This window comes from Hesperophylax consimilis, chromosome 22 (genome assembly GCF_061612785.1).
Source record: "Hesperophylax consimilis isolate HC1 chromosome 22, BYU_Hcon_1.0, whole genome shotgun sequence".
NCBI classification, from domain to species: domain Eukaryota; kingdom Metazoa; phylum Arthropoda; class Insecta; order Trichoptera; family Limnephilidae; genus Hesperophylax; species Hesperophylax consimilis.
This window is the reverse complement of record NC_142857.1, coordinates 28,349,428-28,356,837: the sequence shown is the minus strand read 5'-3', so window position 1 is coordinate 28,356,837 and position 7,410 is coordinate 28,349,428. Positions and strand designations below refer to the sequence as shown.

The following is a 7,410-nucleotide window of genomic DNA, read 5'->3' as shown; positions in this document are numbered from 1 at the left end:
GGAGACTAGAAAATGCGGCTGCGAAGGACCACACAATGTATCAGACGCAAGTCCTTTACATTGACTGTAAATAAGGGGGTGCTGAATCTTCTAGTCGGTGAGCTGCTTTATGTTCAGGGCCTTTTCCGGTTGCTGTGATGTCGTGTATCCAAGGAGAGAGCAGTAGGTAGTCCAAGGAAGCGAGAGGTCAGAAGTCAAAGGCGGTTGTAGTTGTTCCAGCGGGAGAAGCAGTCCAGAGTGAAGCGGTCGAGAGTAGATGTCGGAAGAGAGAGACTTGAGATCGCTTTACGCGCAGTATATATAGGACTAGCGGGGGCGTGCACACATCGGTGTGCGCGCGTCTAAAATGCCCCGCGTAAACTAGGTGCATTTTTGTGCAGCTTCGTGTGTTTTCATATGACTTTAATAGTCAATATTAAAATTGTTTATTCAATAGTACTCTTTACGCCGCTTCATCTCATGAAAACTGTTTTTCCCTAGCATTTTTAATGTTTTTATAATAAATTGTACAATATGAATCAGTGGGTCCTCAGACCGATATTGGTGTGAGGAAATCCTTATAACTACTTAATATTAATGTTTACATATTTCAATATTACTTTACAACATAGACGTGAGTCCAGCCTTTCAACCTGTATATTTTTATTTAGCATTGTTGCGGCGAGACTCACGCAAATCTAACATTAATTTGCGCAATTATATATGAAAAGAGAAATATTTCTAGGTTTATCGTGGCTTTACGCTGATTGGCTGACCGTTGCCGCTCACTGTTTGGCCTAGCTTCGCCTGGGAAAAGGAGAGGGGATGCTACGTAAATACTGGGTCCATGGCTTGCGATGTGCCCAGTGCTCTCGAGCCGGGGAGGGGATACTACGTAAATACTGTGTCCTGGCGCGCGTTGTGCTCAGTACTCGCCGGCCGGGTAAATACAGCTTTCTTATCCTCACATGGTCAGACATCTGCTTTGCGGCCTTTGGGTAGCATTGCGTAATGCGTTCAATACACATCACTTAATTACATACAACCTCTACATGTTTCATGAACGAAGTTCACCTCATCAGGAGTAGTTATACATTGAAGTCAAAAATTAAATATAGATTACAATTGGAAAAAAGAAGTGGAAGGAGAGGGGAGGGGTAAGAGTGGGCAGAGTTTATAAGAATTATGAATTACAATATCGTTAGACGGGAAATACCAGTTGAGTGGGAAAATATTTAAAAGAAGGTTTATAATTTTTTTTTGCTTATTAATAATATCTGATTTTATATTGACATGTTTTCTATTTCTAAAATTTCTAAATTATTTATTTGCGATGCTTTATATCCTGTGTGAAGAATTTTAAGACCTGAATTTTTATCAAGTGTGATCATTATTCAAAAGATGATCAAACTCGGATTCATTTTTTCCATTTAGAACTCCGAGATATTCTTTAGTTCTGACTTCAAAGTTTCTATTGGTTCTACCTCTGTAAAAGAAATCACAATCATCCCAATTGAGTTTATAAACTCCCGATTTTTTCTGTTTGATTATCACTACCTATTATTAAGAATATATTTTTTCATTTTGTTAGTAGTGTAAAACGCCGGTTGAATAGTACCAGGAATGTTTTTATTTATAATTTTGGAAATATCGTTATCCACAAATAGAATTGTACGTCATTGTTTATTTCTATCTTTAGAAATATGGTAAATATAGCATTTGAAGAGATCATGTTTAATTTTTTTATTTATTATTTCAACTATCAATTTATTAGAATAACCGTTATTAAATGCTATTTGTTTTATGAATATCTTGTTTTATGGTTATATACTATTTGTGTTTTCAGTTCTTAAAATACTTCACACAGGATATAAAAATAAATAATTTATATTCTTAGAAATTAAACAACATATTAATATAAAATCAGATATAATAAACAAGAATTTTTTTAATAAACTCTCTTTTAAATATTTTCTCACTCAACTGGTCTTTCCCGTCTAAGGATATTGCAATTCCTAATTCTGATAAACCCCGCCCACTCTAACCCCTCCCCCCTCCTTCAACCTCTTCTTTACATTTTTAATCTATATTTAATTTTTGACTTCGAAGTATACTTACTCCTGATGAGGTAAACTTCGTTCATGAAACATGTAGTGGTTGTATATAATAAAGTGATGTAAACAAAGTAATTTGTGTTTGAAATAAAGTTTAATAACATTACACTATTTTATCTATTTCCCTTGTATATCAATGCATATGTACGCAATAATATGTAAACATTATATTTATTTATTTATTGGACAATTTGTATAGCGCCGCTTTTGTGAGATATCACCTCAGGGGCGCTATATTGTAATAATCTATTTACAAAATATACTCACCCTCTCTCTGTGAAAGAACTAATATGTACCTATTAAAAGTAACTGTTGTTAGTATCACTTAAACTGGGCGAAGCTCAAACAAGTGCCGCCCGCAGGGGCTGGCAGTAAATAAAACCGCGGAGCGGATTCTTAACTGCTAGTTTAAAATATTAGACCAATAATGTTCCATTAATTCTAGTCGTTGATTAAATATTTGCACCCACACAATATATTTATAAATGACAAAGAAATATAAAGAATAAGGATTAAATGGAATTAGAAAATGTTATAAAAACAATAAAAGACAGTTAAAAGTAATACAGTTTTCGCATGATTATAATAAAAACAATAAAATAAATAAACTGTTATTAACATACCAACACAGCAACTGGTAAAATTTTCTTAACGCCATAATTCAACGTTTGACAAATTTCTGCTTTATAGCGAGAAGATTAAGATAATAAATTATATATAATTATTAGTAGGATAGAGCTTTGGAAAAATTTTTACAGTTCTGCTTGGATGATTATTCATAAAAACGGCAGTATGCAAATTATTAATTTATTAACTCAACTCAAGAGCTAATTCTCTTCATTGGTCTAGAAATACTAAAAAATACCTCTTTTCACTGTTTTGTTCCTATGTCACTCACTATTTATTTTTGTAACAATATTTAAAAAATATATATATGTTATATATTTTAAAAGAATAAATTCTGAAAATACTTTTTCACAATCTGACAATCTTGCAAAAGGCCTCAATATCACATGTATCTGCTTTAAAAACACCCCTGTCAACATCGATACATTACCTCCCTTACAATCCCTTACTTTATTCTAAAGCAGTGCCTTTTCCACAATCAGAAGCAATACCTCCACCGACCTGACGATTCAATACATTTCCCTTTGCATCTTATTATACATTCAGCGTTCGCGAATAAATTATCCCTCGAAGATTAGGGGCTCGGCAGCTTCCTATATAAATAATATTGTGACAGAGTTTAAGGGCGCCAACGTAACAATACTAGATACAGGAGCACAGAATGCGGGAAGGGTATAGATCATCAAACAAAAGTCACTAGAATTGTGCTTTGTACCGATTTTTTATTATTTTATATGTCTTTGTGTATGCCCAGGGGGTTATTTGTTATTTTAAATGATAAACCAATGTTTATAAGACAAGATATGCACAAAGGATAACAAATTATTATAATTTATGTTATTGAATTTTTTTTTATATACATACATGGATAGTTACATAAAATATTGAAAATAATAAATGCATATAATTAAAAAAAAATCCCACGAAGGCGAAGCCTGAGTGTGGGTATTATAAGTATTTTTTATCTAATTTCCATGGTTTAAGTGGAGATACAAAATCATATATAAATTTAAGTTATTTTAAAAGAGTTACTGTAGAGATGCAATACAAGAAACTAAATCATGAAATATGTAAAAGTCAAATAAGAAAAAAATATTCGCCTGAAATACCCATTTTCCATGAGGTCGATCATTAAAATTTACTGAATTTAAAGTTAGGATGGGTATCACAAAATTTGAACAATTCATCAAATTTTAAAGACGATTTTCAAGTTCTGTGAAGGTTCTCTTCAAGTTCTATTATTATATAATTATTGGCCAGGTGCTTCACAAAGCTGCAATCACGAAAGAACTTGAATAGAACCTTCACAGAACTTGAAAATCAACTTTGAATTATGACAAATTGTTCAAATTCTGAAAAACAACCCGTCCTTATTTATATAAATAGAACGGCGTCTTATGCGCCTCACATTTGTTTACCTCATATGCGTGTTTAAAATGTTACCTGGCTATTATAGACTTAGAGGCCTTGTATTTTATCGGTAAGGAAAAAATTGTTTCCTAAAAAACCCTACTAAAATTGCAGGTTTTTGCCTCATCATCAGCCTAAGCATCAGCAACAGTAGCCAACCGCGGACATATATTACATACATCTCTTTTTGTGTTGTGTTGGGAGTAGGAAGGTGTCGGCTATGTCCTATTCTTGAGAATTCCTCCGCATTCGCCTGTCGTATTAAGGGAAACCATAAAAAAACCTTAATCAGCAGGAAGCGGCCGTTTGTCAACATGAAACAGAGACGCCTTCAGGAACATCAGTATGTGATGTCCTGCATTATGAGATTTTTGTGTGTGTGTATGACTGTTTTTATGTTGATATGTACCAGTGTGAGAACAAAGAATAAGCGTGCGTACATAAATATTATGAAATATTAAAATATTTTATACCCATATAAATTGAAAATATCTCCCGAGTAAAAATAAATGCCGCTGACGGGAATTTAACCCGCAGCCTTCTGATTCTGTAGAGCAGAGCCCCGCAAGACGAAGGTCCTGGGCTCAATTTCTTTCTTTTTCTGTTTTTCGTTTGAGAACCGCTAATTTTGTCTTCAATGATAAAATATTATTATTTGAGGTTTTACTCAATAAGTTTTCCAAAAAAATAAAATAACGTTTTGTTTCCAGTAGACTAATTCGAGCTCACAACACATTTCTATTGATTTATATGTTCAGTGGTGCAAATGCCGTCTGCTGCTTGTTGATATTATTTGCTGTTTCAGCTGTCGTTGGCCCCAGGCCTTGGGCGCTATATTATCTATCGTACTCACCGTTCGGTGCTCATAAACAGAGAACAGAGATTTATTTATAGATCCGAAATAATATATATGAATAACTGACGACCTCTGTGGGCGATTCGTAAGACTCTCGATTTGCATTTCGGAGATCGCGGGTTCAAATATCGACGTTCGCAAGTAAATTTTATTTAATTAATTTGGGTTGTATTTTGTGTGTTCCGAGTGGAAGATACTCTCAGTATCTATAAAAGTAATCAAACTTTACTTGAAATGGATTAAACCGTGTTTGGTGACCAGATTTGAATAGCCAGGTATTTCCAAACCTGTATTGAGGCAGAATTTTGAGCACAATTAATCAACTATATATACTATGGTTTATCAATACGTGCAACATGTAAAAAAATCGTCAAACGTACAAATTTTTTATACGAAATTTTAATTAATTATAATTAAATTGTATTTCGTAACTTTCCAAAGAAGCGATGGATATTTAAATTATTAAAATTTTAATTATTAAAATTTTAATTATTAAAATTTTAATTATTAAAATTTTAATTATTAAAATTTAAATCATTAAAATTTAAAATATTAAAATTTAAATTATTAAAATTTAAATTATTAAAATTTTTATTATTAAAATTTAAATAATTAATATTTAAAATAGCTTCACCTTGAATGAATCTATTTTTTAATAAATTTAATGCCCGATTTTACTTATTTATTTGCAAAAAAAAAGGATTCCTTCGAGCCGGATTTGAACCAGCGGCCTATGGATAACAACAATCTTACAACTTTACAGTCCACCGCTCTACCAACTGAGCTATCGAAGGTGTATCATTTATTGTACGCTGCTAATATTTAAACTCGCTGATACACATTCACCAATCACTGACCTCAGAGAAAGTTACCGCTAGATCCAGTTTGGTAGAATTTTACAATGAATTTCAATCTGAGAGATACAAAAAAACGTTACTGGGTACACACGTCGCACAATGAACAGAGAACCAAATTTATCATAAAAATATATTTACTTTAAATAAAATTTACCTTTGAGGATTTTACCTATGAATAATACAAATTATACCATTATTTATTATGCTTAAATAAACTGTCGAAATAACAATATGTTGTATTTGTTACAGGATAAATTAAAGATGTCCAACGACTTGGTATAATGTACCCGTTCGTAAGTGTTCTGGGCAATGAGCAATGCATATGGTAGTTAGTCCCAGAATTTCTTCGCTGAAATAAATTCCGACTTATTATAGTATTACGAAGTGGAATTCGATTCTGCTTATCAATGCAACCAATTCTGGATTATTATAATATTGACAACACAGGCTTGTCCTAGTGAGGTTAAAAATTATAACTTAAAAAAAAGATACAATGTAAAGAAACGATAAATAAATATTAAAAATTACAAGTGAGTAAAAATTCTTCTTACCGACAATTTAGGCATATTCACGTCATTAAAAGAGTGTTGCACTTCAACAAAATTGCTGGAAAAACTATTTAAAACGTAGAGAATTTTAAAATTTATTTTATATTATTTCAATGGCTTATATATGCATATTGTAATACGGCTTTAAGACGGAAAAATTGAACTTAGGTTGACTTCTAACAAAGGCAAAATGTAACATTTTAATGAACTTAATATTGTTGAAATTTCTAGCTAACTAAGTTCTTTATCCACCACTATTTAATGAAAAATAATCGACACGTTTCAAAACCAATATTTTCTTCGTCAGGATAAACGTATTATGAAGATTATCAAATTTTAAAATAGAATAAATAATAAATTAACAATGATATTTTTTGCCCAAATTCAAACGTGGCATCTTATAAATAATACAAACTATTCAATGCCCATACATACAGACACACACACACGCACCCTCTCACACAAACATTACACACACACACACCTATTTACTACACACGTCACCTGGTTTTAACATATCATAGGTACCTAACATGAAATATCTAATTATTGAAGACAATATTAGCGATTTCTAAACGAAAATCTGAAACAGAAAAATCAGAAAAGGATACAGTCACATCTAGGACCGTAACCGTATCCTTTTCTGATTTTTCTGTTTCAGATTTTCGTTTAGAAATCGCTAATATTGTCTTCAATAATTAAATATTACAATTTGAGGTTTTACTCAATAAAGTTATTCCGAAAAATAAATATTCATTCTAGACTTGCAGAAAAGTCAATAGATGTCGCACATTAAAAATAAAAAAAATAAGATAGGTTTATCTAAAAAGACGCTGTCTAGATTGCATTTAGTTCGGGTTGAATCTTGCGATCATACATAAAGATAGATGCCAATAAAAAAAATGTGCGATAAAAAAATGAAGACAATTTTGGTAGTTCTTATTCGAAGTATGATACAGTTAAAAGTGACCGAGGGGGATAGGGTCCCATTAGCTTAGTTGGTAGAGCGGTGTCCCGGA

General features: G+C 32.1%; 1 non-coding gene across 1 annotated transcript; it reads right to left on the bottom strand.

Annotated features, from left to right (window-relative positions):
- Nucleotides 1–5,689: 5,689 nt before the first annotated feature.
- Nucleotides 5,690–5,780, bottom strand: TRNAY-GUA (transfer RNA tyrosine (anticodon GUA)). Its single transcript is given in 2 exon segments — nucleotides 5,690–5,725; nucleotides 5,744–5,780. It is a non-coding gene; the product is annotated as a tRNA-Tyr (tRNA).
- Nucleotides 5,781–7,410: the final 1,630 nt, after the last annotated feature.